Source organism: Felis catus, chromosome A1 (genome assembly GCF_018350175.1).
Source record: "Felis catus isolate Fca126 chromosome A1, F.catus_Fca126_mat1.0, whole genome shotgun sequence".
In the NCBI taxonomy this organism is placed as follows: Eukaryota; Metazoa; Chordata; class Mammalia; order Carnivora; family Felidae; genus Felis; species Felis catus.
Genome location: NC_058368.1, coordinates 155,920,593 through 155,943,126, shown reverse-complemented (window position 1 = coordinate 155,943,126; position 22,534 = coordinate 155,920,593). Strand labels below are relative to the sequence as shown.

At 37.0% G+C, this 22,534-nt stretch overlaps 1 protein-coding gene across 11 annotated transcripts in view; it reads left to right on the top strand.

The window, feature by feature from the left end:
• The first annotated feature begins 284 nt into the window (after nt 1-284).
• The window catches only part of FAM172A (family with sequence similarity 172 member A), a 427,753-nt gene continuing 405,503 nt past the window's right edge, over nt 285-22,534 (top strand). For 9 of the 11 annotated variants that reach the window (XM_023258451.2, XM_045040239.1, XM_023258433.2 and 6 more), the window contains exon 1: nt 291-418. The gene's annotated coding sequence lies outside the window, so the exon portion shown is untranslated. Of the gene's footprint in view, nt 419-22,534 lie in introns of all 11 variants that reach the window. The other 2 variants (XM_023258464.2, XM_023258436.2) reach the window with 1 other exon arrangement.

Here is a 22,534-nt window from a genome sequence, read left to right as displayed (position 1 = left end):
ATTTTTAAATTTTCTCTTGGAGAACGAGACTTCAAGGTGGCCCCGTCTCTGAGGATACCTGGGAAGCGGGGTCTCTCGCTTCAGAAGAAGAGGTGAAGAAAAAGCGAGCCCGGCCAACGGGAAAAGAACAGTGAAACTCTTACCTCCCACAAGCCTCTCTCTCCCAGCCCACCTAGCGCCACAGGAACCAACCCAGCGACTGGGCTCCGCCCATTTCCGGATTGTCGCCGCCGCCGTCGCATGCGCAATGACGTTTCAGTCTTCTGCGGACCCCGGAAGTGCGGCTCGAACTTGGTCGGGGCGCGGATCCCGAGAGGGAAAGTCATAACAACCGCACGAGGGAGTTCCACTGGCGAGCTGGAAGGCCACGCCTCCTCCCGCCTCCCCCCGCAGCCCTGTAGCTGGGGGCAGAGCTCAGGTAGGACCTGCGTTTGCGGGGATGTGAGCTCCGGGGGCAGGCCCGGGCGGAAATTAGAGGAAGGGCTGGCCTGGTCGGTCTCGGGCGGGGATTGTTGGCCCTGTGGCCCTAGACTGCTCACGGCGCACGCCGTGTGCCCTGCGCGCAGGTGTCCCCTGTCCCGGGACCCCGCTGAAGAGCAGTTCCACCTGTTCTTTCCACTTATTAGGCGGGGCAGGACACGTGTGTTCCCTGGATGACTTTCGTTACAACTGAACATGTGGGGTTCGTTAAGCTCTGGAGACCACAGAGTAATGGGCCCTCGTACGCTTTCTTAGGAGGGATGGTATTGTCTGATTAAACACTTTTTTTTCCCTACAAAATTATAATTAACTGCCGAAGCTTTACTAGAAGTCATTCACTGCAAACAGAAGATTAAAATGCAGTTATAAAATTCGCTCACAACTTGTAACATGCTTGAGCTCTGGTGGGACATTTGACTGGAATGAATTTTTAAACTTTTGACTTTGAAATAAAGTTAGATATATAATGGAAGCAGTCTTCTCCCTCCCTCATCCAGAGATGTAACATATTCTTCTAATCTTCCAGAGTGTGTATTTGTTAGGCCAAGTAACTAGTTAAATTTTAGCGATATTTATTAACAGCTAGTGTTCTTGCATTTCTCTTTTTTTCCACCTCCTTTGAAAAGTTGCAGAGGGAAAATCCTGTCGTTTGCAGACTAGCAAGTGCCTCGTAATGTTTATCAAAATAGGTGCAATGTGATGTTTGTTATATGCAATACTTGGTATCTTTTTGTTTTAAAGCAGTGTTCGAGGTAAATTCTTTATCCTTATTCTTTATCCCATATTGCAAGGGCAGATATACTGTATTCATTTATTTAGGGTGATTAAAAACTGACTCACAGAGCAAGCAAGCACTGTCTGAAGTGCCTCATGAAGGTATTACTGTCAGTGTTGGTACCGGGCTTCTGATTTTTAAACTGGTGTTCCTCCCACTTAACCTGGGAAAGGCAGGGGTACTCTGGATGTCTTTGAGGCAGAGGCTGGTGGCTGTTGCAAGGCTGGTAGGTGGTAGAATAGTACCAAGACCAAGAAGGAAATATGATCAGTTACGCTGTGAACAGCCATCTATCCATTCATGTAATGAATATTTATTGACCACCTTCAGTGTGTCAGGTGGTGTTCGAGGTCCTGAGAGTACAATAGTGAACAAAAAAAGTCCTTGTGCACCTGGAATTTACATTATTGTAGATGGAGAAAAAACATGAGCAAATAAATGTATATCAAGTATTGATAAAAGCTGTGAAGAAAAAATAAAGCCCTTTATGAAGAGAGGGAATCACAGAGGATGCTATTTTGCCTAGTGTGGTCAAGATTAGCCTCTCTGATAAGGAAACGATTAGACTTTCATTCATAACAGTTCATAACAGTGAATGAACTTTTTGAATATTAGATTTCGATGAAAACAGTTCAGAAAAGCCAAGGATCATCCTGACCTGCTTTGATGTTTTTCTTCGTTTTTGTTTTTGTTTTCTTTTTAATCAGAAGGAAGGGAGTATATTGATTGACTGACTGTGCCTGTGAAGTAGATCTCTTTTTTCTGGAAACTGAGAAGGCCTGGAAACAGAAGAGATAAAGATGGTGCAACAGAGAAAAGAAGTATTGAATAGCAATATAGCAGTGGAATGTGAGTTGGTGGAGAGTGGCAGAGGACATCAGTAACAGTGATAGACAATAAGCAGTAAAACTGGCAGCAGAGGAGATAAGATCCAGCAAGGTGACAGACAGTATATAGCTCTACAGATTGGAATGGGATTGAGGATAGGGTGAGAGAGAGCAAATCGCCAGGTACATCTCAGTGTGTGATTGGTGCTGAAGTCAGCCACTTGGCCTTCAGTAGTTAAGACCTAGTGTGTATCTGGTAATGTGTGTATCAGTCCATCTGGTTCAGTAGTCATGTTTCAAAGGTGTGCAGTGTATATAGTCCTACAGGAATAAACGAAGTTTTCTAGACCATGTATCACATTATTTACATCCGTAGAGTAATGAGGTTTAATTGAGTCATTTAATGAATAATTGTGTAAATTAACAGTGTTCAGCATTGGTAAAAAAGGTTTTTTTTAGATTAATTAAGAAAGAATTTTTTGGTCCATAATAGCTAATGGCCCATTAGTTCAAGGTAACACTTTTTCTTTTAAACTGTTGATTGTATTGTACACTGTCATTGTCTAGAAAATACTCTTGAGGTACTACCTTAAGCTATTTCGGTTATAAAGCTCATTTAAGCCAATTACTTTGCTTTAATTTAAAGTAGTGAATGAAAAATTGTACCACTATTTTCTCATCACTCTTTGCCAAATTAAAATTGATTAATTTGGTACAGATGAGATGGCAGATGACTGACTTGCTCAAGGTTTCACAGCTGAGTTAAAGACAAGTTAGAGACAGCAGTACTGTGCTGCTTTCTGTGATACTGTGTTGGTGTCTCCGTTTCAGGGTAATAGTTCATTTTTGCAGTATAGATGATGTAAACAGTTTTTGTTGTAGAGAAAAATATCACTGAATTGAAGCAAAGTATTTATTGTATGTTCCCATTTCTTTTTTAAAATTAAAAAAAATATATATTCATTTTTGAAACAGAGAGACAGACCATGAGAGGGGGAGGGGCAGAGAGAGAGGGAGACACAGAATCCGAAGCAGGCTCCAGTCTCTGAGCTGTCAGCACAGAGCCTGATGCAGGGCTTGAACCCACGAACCATGAGACATGACCTGACCTGAAGTTGGACACACACTGAGCCACCCAGGCGTGTCTGTTTCCATTTCTGTATAGCAGATAGGATATTTATTTTACACATAGTCTAGATTGATAACATACCTAGGGTTGATTTGTTCAAAGGTTGGAGAGATGCTAGTAAGACTAAGATTGTGTATTTGAGCCCTTGTAAGTTCCTTTAAGAGCTCATTACAGAAATGATCACAACTAATACCCAACAATTTAACTATTAACTGTTGTTGTGGGATATAGCTGATATTTTTATCCCCTGCTCATCACATTGCCCTTATATGTGTTTTGGTATAAGGAAGCAGCAAGAATGATACAATATGTGGCTAAATGTACTACCTCTCTTTAAAAAAAAAAAAAAAAAAAACTATTCAGAGTTAATATCTAAGGTACGGAAGGAGTGTGATTGATACCCTTTTCATCTGTAAGCATAGCTTGGTTTGTGTGCCTTGTTTACAATATTGAGCAGGCTAGAATTGTAACCAAGATTATAACTCAAGGTAAATTAATTGAAAAAAAAAATGTTCATTTATTTATTTATTTTGAGAGAGAGTGAGCATTGGAAGGGCAGAGAGAGAGGGAGACAGAATCCCAAGCAGGCTCCTCAGCTCTCAGTGCAGAGCCCAGTGTGGGACTCAGACTCCTGAAACATGGGATCATGATCTGAGCCAAAACCAAGAGTCAGATGCTTAACTCTTTCTCGCTCTCAAAAATAAACATTAAGAAAATGAAAAAAAAAATGCTTTGGATTCCGTCTCCTTCTTTCTCGCTCTCTGCCCCTCCCCTACTTGTGCTCTGTCTCACTCAAAAATAAACAAACATTATTAAAAAAAAAAAAAAGAGTCAGAGGCTTAACTGACTGAGCCATCCAGACACCCCTGAAAAAAGTTTTAAAATTTGATTGATGGTGAGATAGTGACATACCCTCTTGATGTGAACTACCCATGCTTCATGGTATCATTTTTATGTATATTATGGAAATGATTCTAGTACTAACTCAAGTAGTTTGGAAATTAATTAATTTGGTTTAACATCCTCTAATATAGTTGGAATATTTATTTTAGGCTTGGTTTTAGAAATTACTTTTGGCCTGATTTCACTTTCTGGGAAATTATTATTATTCTTCTAAGCAATCACTGGAGTGATTTTATTACTGATATTTCTGTTTTTGCCCTGGATATTGTTGAGCTATATGGGAGAATACTAGATAACGGTACCCTCCATAATACTGCATCGGATAGAGTTTGGAAAATGGAGATCCCCAGGCTAAATGAACCTGTACAATTTCTAATGCTATAAAATTAGTTTTCAGCTAATTTAAGTAAAAATACAGGTTTTGGGTTTCTCCTGAAAAATAGAAAGTTCCAGTCACACTGGGTCTTCATTCTTATAGCAACAGTGGGGCAAATTGCAACTCCCTTGAAATAAGTTTGTTGCAGTCTTCACATTCATACATTGTAAGCTTATGACTTTTAGGGCCTCACCGCCTGTATTGACTGTTGACTTTTTGGTGCCTATAGACTTTTGAATTTTTCTTTCTTGCGTTACACAGACTTTAACATGGGTAATTGTCTTTGCCTTTCGGTGGCTATATTGCACCCTTTCATTTTTATTTTCCTCATGTCTACGGTGATTGGGTTGTAGACTCCCTTGCAAACTGATAGCTTATCCTGTAAATTAGATTTTTTAATCCCATTTTACCACAGTGATCTCCCTTAAGCTGCTGTTAAGGCAGTGGTCGGGTCTTTCCTGTAGGTTGTATTATGTCCTGAACTTAAACAGGATGGCTCTTGGTTTGGTTCTAGGATCCAACAAAAATTGGATTTACTGGAGACCAATTTGGACCTTTTTCTGCCAGCATCAAAGCATTTTTTATTCATCATTGTTCTTTTAGAATCTTGCCTACTTTTTTCTAGGTGACTAACATGATAAATCGGTTTGTGCTAATGTATTTGACAGGTAATTGCAATTAGAGTATTATTGTTTATAGGTAGTGTTTTATAATTTTGGAACAGTGTGAGTGATATAATGGTGGAAATTTTATCTGCTTTAGGAATACTGCAAATTTTAAGAAACTAGGCATTTCAATTTTACCATTGAAAACAAACTATTGAAAACAAGCTTATTTATTCTGAATATTTTCTTCAGTAAGAAACATGTATAATTAGTTTTATCCAAATAAGCATATGTTTGTGTTTTTAACTGTTCTGATTAAAAATGTAAGGTTTCTCTCTCAATGAAGAAAGACTTTCAGCCAGATCAACCGTTAATTTTGAAAATATTGTTATGTAAGCTAATTTTCCACTATTTGTTTTTGTTTTTTTTTTTTTTTGTTTTTTGTTTTTTGTTTTTTTTTTTTAATACAGAGACAGTAAAAGAAAGCATTCTTGTTTTGGTAAATCTGAAGGAAGCTCCTTCCTTACATAGAAAATAAATTATTACTGAATTGGAAAAACAGTAGGCAATTCATCGATGATGAGAATGAATGAATCTGGGAGCTTTAGTGGTGTTCACTTGGGATTTAACTATACATTGTCTAGTGCTGTGTCACAAATTATCCCCAAATTTCACAGCTTAAAATGAAAGCTGTTTATTATCTCACACAGTCTCTTACAGTCCAAAATTTAGGGTCAGCTTAGGGGTGGTTCCGATTTAGGATCTTTCATGAGTTTGTAGTTACAGTGCCAGCTGGCTTGCAGTCATCTGTAGTTTGACTGGGTCTGGAAGATCTGCTTCCAAGCTCACTCATGTGGCTGTTGGCAGGAAGCTTCACTTCTGTACCACTTGAGCCTCTCCATAGGGCTGCTCACAGCATGACTTCTCTAGAGTGAGGGATCTGACAGAGTGAGAGAGCACCCAAGGTGGAAGCTACAAGGCGATAATCTTCTCCTGTTGAGTATTGGTCTTACTGGTCAACTCTGGTACTTTGTGGGAGGAGACCACAGGAAGATGTGAATAACAGTAGGGAGGAAATGGGCTACCATGGTCTGCCCTCCAGGCCCCAGTGGTTCATGTCCTTCCCACATGCAGAGTACACCACAGCTTCCCAAGGCCTCCCATGTCTCATTCTGGTACTTTATCATCTCAAAGTGCAGAATTTCATCATCTCAATCATGTCCAGGCTTAGATGGGATTCCTTCGATTTCCTTAAGCACAGCTCTTTGAGTACGCTTTGCTCAGTCTGCCTCCCCTGCCTGCAATACCCTGTGTACAGTGGGGACAGGCATAGGATAACTGCTAGAGACAGTCTGGTTCTAAAACGCGAAAAGTGGAAGATGCAAAGGTGTCACTGGTTCATAGCAATTCTGAGATCCAGATGGGCAAATATGGGAAGTTTCTTGATGAAGTCTCCAGCTTGGGAATAATTCTTTGAAATTTTCAGCCTTGCCTTCTATACTTTTAGTTTTACCTTTCTTTCTTCATGAAAGATACCAGATGTTTCCAAAGTGAGTAGTTTTCTTAGCTTGCTTCCTGCCAGTAGAGTTTTGGGGTCCAAAAGTCTCTCTTCATTTAAGATCTATTACATCTTTTATATATTAAGCAAAAAATATGTAAGTATTTTATAAATCTTGTCAATGTTATGTGAATTCTATTGGTATACATTTTTTTGTGCAAAAGTCACAACACACTTTTTTTGAGATAAATCTTTTTAGACTTTGGGTTTCTGGAAACAAGGCTGAGGGATAATGCCCTTAATCTTTGTAGAGCTTTATTGTTTGAGAGGATCAATAAAGCACATTCTAATGTCTTTAGAGGGTCTTATGGCTGACTGACTAGTAGTCTGAGGCAACACCTTTAATGTTTTTGAGGTTTTAATGAAAATTTTTTCAGATATACCCTCAGCCTCATTCCTGAACCATATTTTCCTGGAAATATCCTGGATTTTTTCTTTACTCAGAAACATTTATTAATTTTAGTAACATTTGCCTAATTTTATTTTAACAGATTTTATTTTTTAGAACAGTTCTCGGTTCACAGCAAAATTCAGAAAGTTAAGAGGTGGCGCATATACCTCCTGCCTCTGCCCTTGCACAGTTTCCCCAATGTCAACATCTCCCATCAGAGGGGTGTATTTGTTGCAACTGATTAACCTATGTTGACATATCATTATCATCCAAAATCCATAGCTTAAATTAGGGTTCAGTCCTGGTGTTTTGCATTCTGTGGGTTCAGGCAAATGTGTAAGGACATGTGTGCACTGTCATAGTATTGTGCAGAATAATTTCACTGCGCTAAAATAGTTTCACATTGGGGTGCCTGCATGGCTCATTTGGTTGGGTGTCCAGCTTTGGCTCAGGTCATGATATCAGGGGTTCGTGAGTTCAAGGCCCACATCGGGTTCTGTGCTGACAGCTCAGAGCCTAGAGCCTGCTTTGAATTCTGTGTCTCCTTCTCTGTCTACCCCTTGCCTACTCACGCTCTCTCTCTCAAAAATAAATAAACTTAAAAACAATAAAATAGTTTCACTGCCTATTTATCCCCTCTTCCCCCTACCCCCTGCCCACCACTAAACTTTTGACTGTCTCTGTAGTTTTGCCTTTTCCAAAATGTCTTATAGTTGGAATCATGTAGTATGTAGCCTTTTCAAATTGGCTTCTTCTACTTAGTAATATGCATTTAAAGTTCCTTGCTAATTTTTCATGGTTTGGTAGCTCGCTCGCTCTCTCTCTCTCTCTCTCTCTCTCTCTCTCTCTTTAGTGCTTAATAGTATTTCATTGTATAGATGTACCACAGTTGATTTATTCATTCACCTACTGAGGGACATTTTGGTTGTTTCTGAGTTTGGTAGTAATGAATAAAGCTGCTATAAACCATCTGTATGCAGGCTTTTGTGTGGACAGAAGTTTTACAGTTCATTTGGGTAAATACCAAGGAGTGTGATTCCTGGATTATATGGTGAGAGTATGTTTAATTTTGTAAGAATCTGCCAAATTAGCTTCCAACATGGCCGTACCATTTTGCATTCTCAGCAACAAAGAATGAGAGTTCCTGTTGCTCTCTACCCTTGCCAGCACGTGGTGTTGTTAGCATTTAGGATTTTGTTCATTCTAATAGGTATGTAGTAGTATCTCGTTGTTGTTTTAATTTGCAATTCTGTAATGACCTATGATGTGTAGCATCTTTTTCTAAGTTTACATGCCATCTGTATATCTTTGGTAAAGCATCTGTTCAGGGCTTTGGCCCAGTTTTCTTGTTAAATTTTAAGAGTTTTTTGTCTATTTTAGATGAGATACCTTTATCAGAAATGTCTTTTGCAAATATTTTCTCTCAGTTTGTGGCTTGGCTTTTCATCTCTTGACAGTATCTTTTGTAGGGGGAGTCTTGTCTCCTTTCTCTTTAACAGCCCTTTCCTTATTGTCTCTCTCACTTCGCAAGTTTTACTAGAAGCAGCAAAATGAACGAGGTGGCGCATTCAACACTCTGGATTTCTCCTTAGCTAGATCAGACACTTTGTTAGTCATATTTTCTTCTGTCTGTATAACTCCATGGGCAGTGTTGCTGAAGTTTCTGCTACTACTTAGCAAGGAACCTCTTTCCTCAAATTTCCAGTTAACATTTACTTTGCTTTCTTGCAAGCCCTTGCTTATAGATTTAGGAAAAATCATGGGGCTTCTATAAACAGGTTCTTTAGGGTATTTTAGATTTTCTGTAACACTCCTCTCAGAGCCCTATGCCTGGTTTCAAGGCCACTCTCACATTTTAAGTTTTCAGTAGGGCCGTACTGTACGTCCAGTTACCCAGATTTGTGTCTGTTGCTACCCTAAAAGAACGCTTTATGTCCTAGAGTTACAATCCTAGAGTTTCTTTAAGATAGATCATGTGGGTGATTGAATTACGGTGCCATTTGAATTTGCAAACTTGAAAGAAGGAGTGGGTCCCTATATGGGTACCTTTGGGCAGATTCTGATGAAGTAGGAACCTTGGATCTCTAAATTCTGTTAAACCTTCTTTGTAGCCCTTCTCCTCCTTCCCGGAATGTCTGTCCCCGCTGCCCTAAAGACCCTGTAATATCCCCTGAAGTAGTTGCCTGCAACAGACTGCTGTTCCTCTTCTTATTCTGACCACATTTCATTGCTTCTAGACCTATGATCAGACTTGAGTCCACACAGGCCCCAGAGGGTAAGGCATACGATTTAAACCAGGAGGAAGTATGATATACCCCAAAAATAACTTGATAGTTTTTGTTCATTTGTATCTACAGAAATGAGGGGAGTATGTGTGGGAATGGATTCTAAGAGTGTGGAGTTAAGTTAAAGGAATATTGGACCAGGCATTAGTTGTGGTGGTGCTGCTAGATACTATGTCAGGGAAGCCTGCAAGGATTACAGACACTCTCATGAGGATACACTCAACAGTTCACTTAGGAAATGAGAAATGAAGACTGTAGTGTTGGGGATAGGAAGAAGGAAACGATGATGTTCTTTGTTCCTCTGCTGTATCATGCATATTTTTTAGCACTTGCAATTTAATTATTTAATGTCCTCTGTCACTAGACCGAGCCATTCAATTATTAGGTCCACTTATTTTTATAACGGCATGAGAAACAGCAAACATTATATGTTGGGCATTATTGTAAGCACCTAACATACCTTAATTCTTTTGATCCCCACACCTATTCTTTAAGTAAGTGCTAATATTAAATACATTTTTTAGATGTGGAAACAATGTTACTGTGTTGAGGATCCTTCAGAACCCTCAGGTTTGACGATTTGCTGGAAGAACTCTCAGAACTCAGAAAAGCTGTTATATCCGCGGTTTTATTTTATTGCAGTGGAAGGATACAGATTAAAATCAGTGAAGGGAAGAAGCATGTAGGGCAGAAGTACAGGAGAGACCAGGTACTAGCTTTCACTTTTATGTCAGTACAGTCATATGGAAAGTGCTTAATCTCCCAATACCAGTGTGTGACATCAAGTGCAAAGTCTTACCAACCAGGAAAGCTCCCCTGTGACTTTGGAGTCCAGGATGTGTGTGTGTGTGTGTGTGTGTGTGTGTGTGTGTGTGTGTGTGTGTGTTTGCACGCACGCACGTGTGTGCATGCACGACTGGGGGTGTCAGTCACCTAGGCAGGGAGTGCCCCCATCATTGACAAGTACTCAGTTTCCAGCCCCCACAGAGATCAAACTGATAGAGCTTGCTGCAGGACTCAGGTAGATAAAAGCATACACTCATCATAAATCTTACATGGTTAGTATAAACTGTATAACATGGCCCATGGCTTTGTGTGTGCAGAGACACTTTTATCACGCATGATATTCCAAGGCCTTATTGGTTATTTTCCAGAAGCTAGTCAAGGGCCAGCCCTTTCTTTATACACAGTTTGAACATCCTAAGCCTGCTATTAACATTTTACTGCAGAACTGGAGGTTAAGTAACTTGCCCTTGGAAATACATAGAAAAGATGGTAGAGGTAAAATGTAAACAGAAGCATTCCAGCTCTAGTATCAGTTGTTTTAGTCATATGCTCTACTACCTTTTGCATCATTTCTGTCAAATACAAATCTGATATGTTTGAGGCAGTTAATAAATTTGTATTAAGTAAATGAAAGAAAAATGGTAGGAAACTATAGTTCTGCTGATTTAATAAAGGTCACTGATCTTAGAGCTTTTATAATCTTTGTGAAATACCACATGTTGATATCTACTCCCAAGCCCTCTATATCTAAAGCAGTTATTAGATGCTTGCTGAAGATCAGCTTGTTTCTTTTTGCCCTCTTCATGTGTGTAAACATTGCTCAAATGCCTGGAGTAATAAGATTAGAAATCTGATTATTTTCAATGTATTAATAAAGTCTATGACTGCTTGAAATTTCAGTATTTAGAGCTATTTTTTTTGGTTTATAGTCTTATAAATTCCTTAATAGCACTTATAATTACACTCAAAGCTAAACACTTGTGATATTTGTTTTTGTAGTTGTGTGTATTTACTGATCTCTCTTGGAATAAACAATAAGGTTTGGCTGTTATGTAATAAAATAATCCCCTCTCAAGGAGTAGTTTATATATTTATCATAGTTTTTCTATGTACATGATACATCATTTTCCATAGAGTGAGTACTACCATAACATGAAAACATTTTGGAAAAAGAGAATAAATAATACCAATTACCATTTTGAACATTTAAAAATCTCCTCACTTTTATCTGTTGTAACCTTATTAAGATACAATTGAAGTACAATAAAATTTTCATGTTTAAAGTTTATAATTTGATGTGTTTTAGCACACATCCATGAAACTATCATCACACTCAAAATAGTGAATATTTCTATCACCTGCAAATGTTTTCTCATGCCCTTTTTCAGTGGTCATTTGTATGTTTCTTTGGAGAGGTAGCTATTTAAATCTTTTGCCTACTTTTCTTTTGAAATCAATTTAATTAATTTATTTTTTATTTTTTATTATTTAAAAAATTTTTTAATGTTTATTTATTTTTGGGGGGAGGGGTGGAGGGGCAGAGAAAGAAGGAGACACAGAATCTGAAGCAGGCTCCAGGCTCTGAGCTGTTAGCACAGAGCCCAATGTGGAGCTCAAACTCATGAATAAGAGATCATGACCTGAGCCGAAGTTAGACCCTTAACCGACTGAACCATGCAGGTGCCCCTTAATTTATTTTTTAATTTCAGTATAGTTAACATACAGTGTTATAATGGCTTGGGTGTACAATATAGTGATTCAACAATTCCATACATTACTTGGTGCTAATCAAGATAGGTGTACTCATTCCCCTTCACTTATTTCACCCCTCCCCCTCCCCCCACCTCCCCTCTGCTAACCATCAGTTTGTTCTGTACAGTTTAAGAGTATGTTTTTTTGGTCTGTCTCTTTAGCGTTCCTTTGTTCATTTATTTTGATTGTTAAAGTCCACATATGAGTGAAATCATATGGTATTTGCCTTTCTCTGACCGGCTTATTTCACTTAGTATTATGCTCTCTAGCTCCATGCATGTTGTTGGCAAATGGCAAGATTTCATTCTTTATTATAGCTGAATAATACTCTTGTGTGTATATATACCACATCTTTTTTATCTGTTCATCTATCAGTGGTCACTTGGGCTGTTTCCATAATTTGTCTATTGTAAATAATGCTGCTATAAGCATAGGGGTGCATATATCTTTTTGAATTATTGTCTTTGTATTTTTTGAGTAAATACCCAGTAGTGCATTACTGGATCATAGGGTAGTTCTATTTTTAATTTTTTTGGGAACCTCCATACTGTTTTCCAGAGTGGTTGCACCAGTTTGCATTCCTACCAACAGTGCATGAGGGTTTCTTTCTCTCCACATCTTTGCCAAAACTTGTTTTTTATGATTTTGATTTTAGCTATTCTGACAGGTGTGACGTGATATCTGATTGTAGTTTTGATTCACATTTCCTTGATGATGAGTGATGTTGAGCATCTTTTCATGTGTGTACTGGCCATTTGGATGTCTTTGGAGAACTGTCTCTTTTAAATTCGATAGTTTGGTTTTGGGGTATTTAATTGTGAAAATTCTTTATATATATTTTGAATACTAACCCTTTATAGGATATATTATTTGCAAGTATCTTCTCCCATTCAGTAGCTTGTCTTTTCATTTTATTGATTGTTTCCTTTTCGTTGTGGAATCTTTTTATTTTGATGTATTCCCAATAGTTAATTTTTGCTTTTGTTTCCCTTGCCTCAGGAAACATTTCTAGAAAGATGTTGCTATAGCTGATTTTAGAGAAATTCCTACCTGTGCTCTCTTCTAGGATTTTTATGGTTCCAGGCCTCACATTTATGTCCTTAATCCATTTTGAGTTTATTTTTTGTGTATGATGTAGGAAAGTGGTCTGGTTACATCCTTTTGCATGTAGCTGTGCAGTTTTCCCAGCACCATTTATTGAAGAGACTGTCTTTTTTCCCATTGCATGCTCCTGCCTCCTTTGTCTAATTTAATTGACCATATAGTTGTGGGTTTATATCTGGGCTTTCTGTTCTCTTCCATTGATATCTGTGTCTGTTTTCGTGCCAATACCATACTGTTTTGATTAGTACAGTTTTATAGTATAACTTGAAATCTGGTGTTGTGATACCTCTCATTTTGTTCTTTTTCAAGATGCTTTGGCTATTCTGGGTCTTTTGTGGTTTCATACACATTTTAGGATTTTTTGTTCTAGTTCTGTGAAAAATGCTGTTGGCATTTTGATTGGGATTGCATTAAATCTATAGATTGCTTTGGGTAGTATGGACATGTTAACAGTATTTATTCTTCCAGTCCATGAGCTTGGAATATCTTTTCCATATTTTTTTTCCCTCTCCACCCCCATCTTTCCATATTTTTGTGTTGTGTTCAGTTTCTTTCATTAGTGTTTTAGAGTCTTCAGAGTACAGGTTTTTCACCTCATTGGTTAAGTTTATCCCCAGGTATTTTATTCTTTTTGGTGAAGTTATAAATGGGGTTGTTTTCTTAATTTCTCTTTTCACTGCATCATTATTAGTGTATAGAAATGCAGTGGAATTCTGTACATTGATTTTGTTTCCTGTGACTTTATTGAATTCATTTATTTAGTAGTTTTTTGGTGAAATCTTTAGGGTTTTCTATATATAGTATCATGTCATCTGCAGATAGTGGAAGCTTACTTCTTCCTTGCCAGTTTGGATGCCTTTTATTCCTTTTTGCTGTCTAATTGCTGTGGCTCGATTCCAGTACTGTGTTGAATAAAAATGGTAAGAGTGGACATCCTTGTCTTGTTCCTGACCTTAGGGGAAAAGCTCTCAGTTTTATTCCCTTGAGTGTGATGTTTGCTGTGGGTTTTTCATATGTGGCCTTTATTATATTGAGGTATGTTTTCTCTAAACCTACTTTGTTGAGGGTTTTTATCATGAATGGATATTGTATTTTGTCAAATGCTTTTTCTGCATCTGTTGAAATGAACATAAGGATTTTATCCTTTCTCTTTTTATATGATGTATCATGTTGATTGATTTGTGAATATTGAACCACCCTTACATTCCGGGAATAAATTCCACTTGATCATTGTGAATTTTTTTTTTTAATGTATTGTTTGATTTGGTTCACTAATATTTTGTTGAGGATTCTTACATCTATGTTCATAGGGGATATTGGCCTGTAGTTCTTTTTTGTAGTACCTTCATTTAGTTTTAGTATCACGGCAATACTGAACTTATGGAATAAACTTGGAAGTTTTCTTTCCTCTTCTATTGTTTAGAATAGTTTGAGAAGAAGAGGTATTAAATATTTAGTAGAATTCACCTGAGTAGCCATCTTTTTCTGGACTTTGTTTGTTTTGCCTACTTTTAAATTGGGTTGTTATTATTGAGTGGTAAGAGTTCTTTGTATAATTTGGATACAAGTCTTTCTCTTTTCAAATTTTTATTTAAATTCTAGTTAGTTAACATGTAGTATAATATTGTTTTCAGGAGTAGAATTTACTGATTCATCACCTACGTATAATACACAGTAGTTAACATGACAAGCGCCCACCTTAGTACCCATCACCCATTTAGCCCATTCCCACCACTCTACTTCCTCTCCATCAACCCTCAGTTTGTTCTCTATAGTAAAGAGTCTCTTATGGTCTCTTTCCCTCTCTCTAATTTTTCCTTCCCTTCCCATATGTTCATCTGTTTTGCTTCATAAACTCCACAATGAGTGAAATCATATATTTGTCATTCTCTGACTGGCTTATTTTGCTTAGCCTAATACACTCTAACTCCATCCACATTATGGATGTTAGATGTAGATGTTAAGTTAAGCAAATGAGGCTTAGTTTCATTCCTGTTGGTGGCTGAGTAATATTCCATTGTGTGTATGTGTGTGTATGTCTACACTATATATACTTATATATGTATTTATTTATGTATACACATTACCATATGTATATGTATACCATGTGATAATCCATTCATCAGTCACTGGACATTTGGGCTCTTTGCATAGTTTGGCTATTGTTGATAATGTTGCTATAAACATCATGGTACACGTACCCCTTTGAATCTGTATTTTTTTATCCTTCAGGTAAATAATACTGCAGTTGCTAGGTTGTAGGGTAGTTTTGTATTTAACTTTTTGAGGAACATCTGTGCTGTTTTCCAGAGTGGCTGCACCAGTTTGCATTCCCACCAACAGTGCAAGAGAGTTCCTCTTTCTCCCCATCCTCGCCAGCACCTGTTATTTCTTGTATTGTTAATTTTAGCCATTCTGATGGTTGTGAGGTGATATCTCAGTGTGGTTTTGATTTGTATTTCCCTGATGATGAGTGATGTTGAGCATCTTGTGTCTGTCATCTATCTGGATGTCTTCTTTGGAGAAATGTCTATTCATGTCTTCTGCCCATTTCTTCACTGGATTACTTGTTTTTTGGATGTTGAGTTTGAGAAGTTCTTTATAGATCTTGGATCCAAACCTTTATCTGATACATCATTTGCAAATACCTTCTCCCATTCTGTAGACTGCCTTTTAGTTTTGTTGATTGTTTCTTTTGCTGTGGAGAAGCTTTTTATCTTGATGAAGTCCCAGTAGCTTTTTTTCCCCTTGTCTTTGGCAAAGTGTTTGGTAAGAAGTTGCTCTGGGCCAGTGCCAAAGAGGTTGCTGCCTGTGTTTTCCTCCAGGATTTTGTTGGTTTCCTATCTCACATTTAGTTCTTTCATCCATTTTAAATTTATTTTAGTGTATGGTATAAGAAAGTGGTCCAGTTTCATTCATCTGCATGTTACTGTCCAGTTTTTCCAGCACCATTGTTGAAGAGACTTTTTCCATTGGATATTCTTTTCTGCTTTGTTGAAGGTTAGTTGACCGTATAGTTGTGGGTCCATTTCTGGGTTGTCTATTTTGTTCTTTTGATCTGTGTGTCTGTTTTTGTGACAGTCCTGTACTGTCTTCAAGACTATAGCTTTGTAATTTAGCTTGAAGTCCTGAGTCTGTTTCTGTGATGTATCTTTTTTTAAAAATTTTTAAGTGTTTATTTATTTATTTATTTTTGAGAGAGAGCATGAGAGTGTGTGAGTAGGGGAGGGGCACAGAGAGAGGGAGGCACAGAATCTGAAGCAGGCTCTGGGCTCTGAGCTGTCAACACAGAGCCTGACATGGGGCTCGAACCCATGAACTCTGAGATCATGACCTGAGCTGAAGTCAGATGCTTAACTGACTGAGCCACCCAGGCGGCCCTCTTTTTTTTTCTTCTTTTTTTTTTTTTTAATCAATACCAAACTGTTTTGATTATTATAGCTTTGTGGTAATTTTTTAAATTAGGTAGAGTACATCTTCCACTTTGTTCTGCTATGAAATTGTTTTGTTTCTTCTAGGTCTTCTGCTTTTCTATATGAATTTTAGAATTAACTTGCCCATATCTACAGAAGAGCCTCCTATGATCTGATTGGGATTATGTTGAATTTATAAATCAATTTGGGGAGGAGTGTTATCTTAAAATAGTGAGTTTTCTAATCCCTAAATGTGATATTTCTTTTTGTTTATTCAGATTTTAATATTTTTCAACAAAGTTGAAGTTTATTTTTTAGAGAGAGTGAGACAGCACACATGTGTGGGCAGAGGGAGAGAGGAGAGAGAATATTAAGAAGGCTCCATGCCCAGTGCTGAGCCTGATGTTGGGCTGGATCTCACTATGGTGAGACCATGACCTGAGCCAAAATCAAGAGTTAGACACTTAACTGACTGAGCCACCCAGGCTCCCCTGTTCCCCCGCCCAACAAAGTGGTTTTTAATGTAGCATTCTTGGATATCTTCTTTTAGGTTTGTTTTTTTTTTTTTTTTTGGAAATTTTATGTTTTTGGCACTACTGAAATGATTTTTTCCATATTTTCTGATTGTTCTTGATATGTATATACCTATATTTATATGAATATGTTCAATTTATACATTTGCTTTATATTCTTTCACCTTCTTGGGGCGCCTGGGTGGCGCAGTCGGTTAAACGTCCGACTTCAGCCAGGTCACGATCTCGCGGTCCGTGAGTTCGAGCCCTGCGTCAGGCTCTGGGCTGATGGCTCAGAGCCTGGAGCCTGTTTCCGATGCTGTGTCTCCCTCTCTCTCTGCCCCTCCCCCGTTCATGCTCTGTCTCTCTCTGTCCCAAAAATAAATAAATGTTGAAAAAAAAATTATATTCTTTCACCTTCTTAAATTTATTTGTGAACAATAGTAGTTGTTTTATACTTTCTCTGGGATTTTCCATGTAAAGAGTTACATAAAATACAATTAGATCGTTTTACTTCTTTCTTCCAATCACTTTGCCTTTTTGTCCTCCATAGCAATGTATACTGACTTACGCGTTATGTGTAGTGCAGGCAGATTATCAGTGTGTCCAAAGCCCACTTTATAATAAACTTGTGAACAGAGCCAGCCACTTACCACATTTTATTTACCTTATCCACATTTACTTCTCTCAGTTCACTTAATGGTAAAAATGGGTGTTCATAAATAAATGGGCAAAGCCAATCAAATGCTGCATTTTATATACACTATCCACATGTATTTATCTTAGTACAGTTAATGGTGAAAATGGGCATTCCTGCCTTGTTCCTGATCTCAGGAAGAGTTCAGTTTTTCAACATTTTTGATTCTGTAGTCATTAATGAATGCTTTTGCAATCATACTCTTCTGTTGTCTGATAGTTTGTCCTATCTCACAGAGGACACTCACTTCTCTGATTTAGAGGACTTTGAGTTGAGTGTGTCCCTTGTTTTGACACCAAGCAGTTACCTATGCGGTATTTATATTTTGCTGTACCTCATTAAAATTAAAATGGAGAATTTACATGTGGATAGCTTATATGATATGTATTATTCAATTGATTTTGTTCAGTAATTTATTATATGGTGAACTTTGGAAAACATTGATATTCTGTCTGCCCTACATATAATGCCTAAAACATCATAGATTGTTGAGACGAAGCAGAGGGCTTTACATTCTGAATGTAGTTATTTGCTATTAGTTCTCCACCCCTGAAGCTGACTTTGGCATTTGGAATTTTAGCTGGAGATGCTTAGGGTGTGGAAGGAACAGCATCCTCATTTCTTCACTCTTTTTAGTCTATGATTTTTCCACTCTCCTTCCAGTTACCTGGCATTGTGAAATCAAGTGCTTGGAATGGAGAAATTAGAGTTGAAATGTCAGAATTTGTTACACTGAATGTTTATATATGGTTTCATGTGGTTTTAAACCTTGTGGTTCTTTACTTTTGCATTTATGAGCTAGTTTTTCAAAATCTGTCACATGTTGTGTATACATAAAACATCTAAGATTGTTTACATATTGACCTAATGGGAAAAGTTGCAGTGATATTCGAAAGGGATGTCTTTTCTTTTCTACTATTTGCCTTCTTCATTGAGAAGTTTCTCATTTGAGCAGTCTTGTACTTCATTGAGCCATAAGCCTGTTAAAAGATAATATATCCTTTACATTCCGCATGGAGCTCTGTTTGTGTATCCCTAAAGTTTACTGGTCTACCATGCATTTCAGAAGATTCTGAAATCCTAAAATTAGTCTTACACATAGGAAAAGATAGAAAGTTCTGCCTCTTTCTCGACCCAATAATGAAGTGATACTGTGGTTCCTTATGGCTATTGTTTTTAGAGTGTATTGCTTCCTTCTGAATGAGACTCTGATTTCAAATATTATGTAAACCCTAGGTTTCTATATGGCTGTTGTCCCTACCATGTATTGCTTCTTTCTGAGTAAGACCTTGACTATAAACATCATCCAAATCCTACCATATCCTCTAATGGCATCAATTTTTGTTATTTAAATAATTAATCTAAATTAGCTAATAGGCCTCATTTGTAAGAGTATAATTTAATATTACTTGTTTACTAAATTGCATAAATACAGTTTCAAAAATGAAGGACTCATTTTTGCATTAATCATTCTTACTTTCTCCAATTTTTTTAAATGTTTATTTATTTGAGAGAGAGAGAGAGAGAGAGAGAGAGAGAGAGAGAGAGCAAGCAGGGGAGGGACAGAGAGAGGGGGAGGGGCAGAGAGAGAGGGGGAGACAGAATCTCAGGCAAGCTCCAGGCTCTGAGCTATCAACACAGAGCCCCCATGTGGCGCTCAAACTCATGAGCCCTGAGATCACAACCTGTGCCAAAGTCAGTTGCTTAACCTACTGAGCCGCCGCAATGCCCCTTACTTTCTCTATTTTAAGGGGATGTTATCTGCTTTTTTAGGCTTTGATTATTTTATTATCAAGCCCTATTTAAGACAACAGTTATGAGTCCATAATATGTCAGAAATGCCAAGATGAGAAAGACATAGTCCTTATCCTCTGAGAGGTGATATGAGTTGTACATAGATGACTGTAATAGAAAATACAAAGAGCTAAATTTCATGAGGTACTTACAAGAGTACAGTATTTGAGGAAAATATTTCAGGAATAGTAATTAGTGATTGAGAAATGTTTCATAGTAGAAATATTTCATGTCTTAGAATGTCAACTTTATTTAATTAAACAGTGAATTTTATTATGAAAGATGGAAAAAATCAAAATCTTAGCAAAACAAAGTAACACATTTTAGTAAAGATTATTCTAAAAATAAGAAAAGTTTTTCTTCTTTAGAGAGCCTTCGACTATAAACATTAAAATGTATTTTTCTCAGAGCCCCACCACCCTTTGTTTTCTCTAAGTGTTGGCCTAATAGCAACTATAGTACAATATTTAAAGCAATAGTCATTTATGTCTCTTGTAGTTTTAACTTTCAACACATATTCACCTACAAAATTACAGATCTATTGGTTGTCTTACTTATTAAGATGTCTTACTGCCTAAGACTTGTTTTGAATTTCTGCAACACATTTGGATGGGGTTGTTTTCTCTATGCTTTACATTCTGTTACAAAACTTTAGTTTTTGGTTTATTGTTAGTAAGTGAATACTTCAGGCATTTTTCCATGTATGTTTCCATATATTTTTTCCATGTATTTCCAGTCCAGTTTTAAAGGCATGTCAATATTAGGTAGATCTAAAAATTAAAATATATAAATTAAGGGCCAATTATTTACTCCATAAAATTAATTTTTTTTTCTTTTTACAAAAGTCCTTAAATAGTTTCCCTGTACCTTTAAAATATAAACAAAATTATGGTATTTTAAGAACATATCTTTGTTATAATATGGTATATCATTTTGATTGGTAACTGTTAATTTTTCTTTTGGTACAAGTGTGAATTATATTATTGAATTATGTTGAATTATTAGTGTATTGAATTATATTTTTATTATATTGCATTACTACTGAATTATATTATTTCCATATCTGTTGTTATCATTTCTTTAAAATCCATTTTCTTTGTTTAGGTCCTCCCTCTCCAGTTGAATACCTTGTCAGATGAATTTCTATCCCCCTCCAATGAATTTATTTGAGTTTAATCTGCACTTCATTTTTTGCTTTTTCTTCTGAATGGTTCTTATTCAGAACTGGCACTTTTGTTGGCTCACTGATTAAATCGCACTAGGATTCATGAGTTGAAGAAGTCAACTCCAAAATATTGATTGTGTAAGGAATCATTTGAAAAGGGAAGGGACGTTGTTATGTTTAGAATTGTTTCAGGGCTTTATACAGCCTGATGTGTGTTGTACAGTATATAACCACTATTAAAATAGAAACTGGAATTGTGAAATGTCCTTCCAATTCTGTGATTATTTTTTGAATCTTTTTTAAAACGTGCTTTTATTAGTGATCTGCAAATGACCACCACTGGAGGTTTGAAGTGTGATTGTGACCCTGTGTGTATGTGTGTGTGTGTGTGTGTGTGTGTGTGTGTGTGTGTGTGTGTAAAACCAGGTTTACATCAACAAATATTAAAATACATGAATATTTTCATTAGAAACTAAACCAAACCCTTCAGTTACATGAAGAGCAATGCTACAAGTCAGATTTCAGGTAGGGACTAAGTAATACCTGAAGTCTTAGAGCAAAATTAGTGGATAATGTATCAAATGAACAAAATATAAACTTACTAAAAATCAAGTACAGGCCTTTAAGTATATAGTTTGACTAAGCATTGGTGCTAATTCTTGTTAGTCTAGGCAGCTTTCTAATTTTCCTACTGCTAATTTGTGTGCCAATAAAAGATGGTGGAATCAACATCTGTTTTTCAGTGAAAGGAAGTTTAACTCTCATGCAGAAAAAGCAGTGTTTTCAGCATTTGTCATTTAAACAAATAGAAATGAGTTTAACAAAATGTTATGTTCAGACAAAGCACCAGATAAAATATTTTATGCTTGTTTTATTCTCATTCTAACATCAAGTCCTCCCTCCAGTGGCTGCTGTTACAGCATTTTCCTTTTTCACCTTATTTTGGAAAACAAGGAAAGTTGTTATTGTTTTTCACAGAAAAGCCCATTTTTGTGTCATGTTGAAAGATTGGCAGATGATACTCTGTGGGAAATAGTCTTTTGTGACTGGAGTCCATCCGTTCATAGTCAACGGGACATATTATTCTGAATTCAATTCTTAGTACCCATCTTTCATTTTCCAGTTGCTTATAACTGCCTCTTATGCCAGCATTAAAAGATTTTAATTGCTTGTATATGCCTCAAAGGCAGATTTACTTGTTATACTTATTAGAGGCAGTATGCCAAGCAATGAACAAAAACATAAATGACAGTTGATATTGTCAGAAATTCATAGTTATATTCTTAAATATTATAAAGTTGTTGGATGTTATTATTATTTTTTTAAACATTTATTTATTTTTGAGACAGAGAGAGACAGAGCATGAACGGGGGAGGGTCAGAGAGAGGGAGACACAGAATCCGAAACAGGTTCCAGGCTCAGAGCTGTCAGCACAGAGCACGACGCGGGGCTCGAACTCACGGACCGCGAGATCATGACCTGAGGTGAAGTCGGCCGCCCAACCGACTGAGCCACTCAGGCGCCCCAGATGTTATTATTTCTAATAGATGTTTTAAAAATATTTGCAGTTTATCTTTTAAGTAGCTTGTACCAAAGTTTCTGAGGAAATCAATTTTTATTCAGAATATTAGTTCCATTTTAAAACAGGCAATGAATCAATTGGATTTTAGTGATACCATATTTCATCGATATATAGCTGCTCTGAGGTTTACTCAATACCTGTTTATTCTTTTGCCTTATAACTGCTTCTACTAGGGTTTATTCACCAGCAGGACACCCAAATTTCTGATTAAATACACGAGACTGGACTCTCAACATTATGTTTAGAGGAAAATGCCCCAAAGAACAAATTACAAAAGGCAGTGCTACTAAAATTAGTTACAATATTCTTTTTATTTTAATGCTTTTCTTTATTACTTATTTAAAAATACATTGTTGATAAACAAAAAAGTTATATGCAGCCAGGACCTGTGTGATTTAAA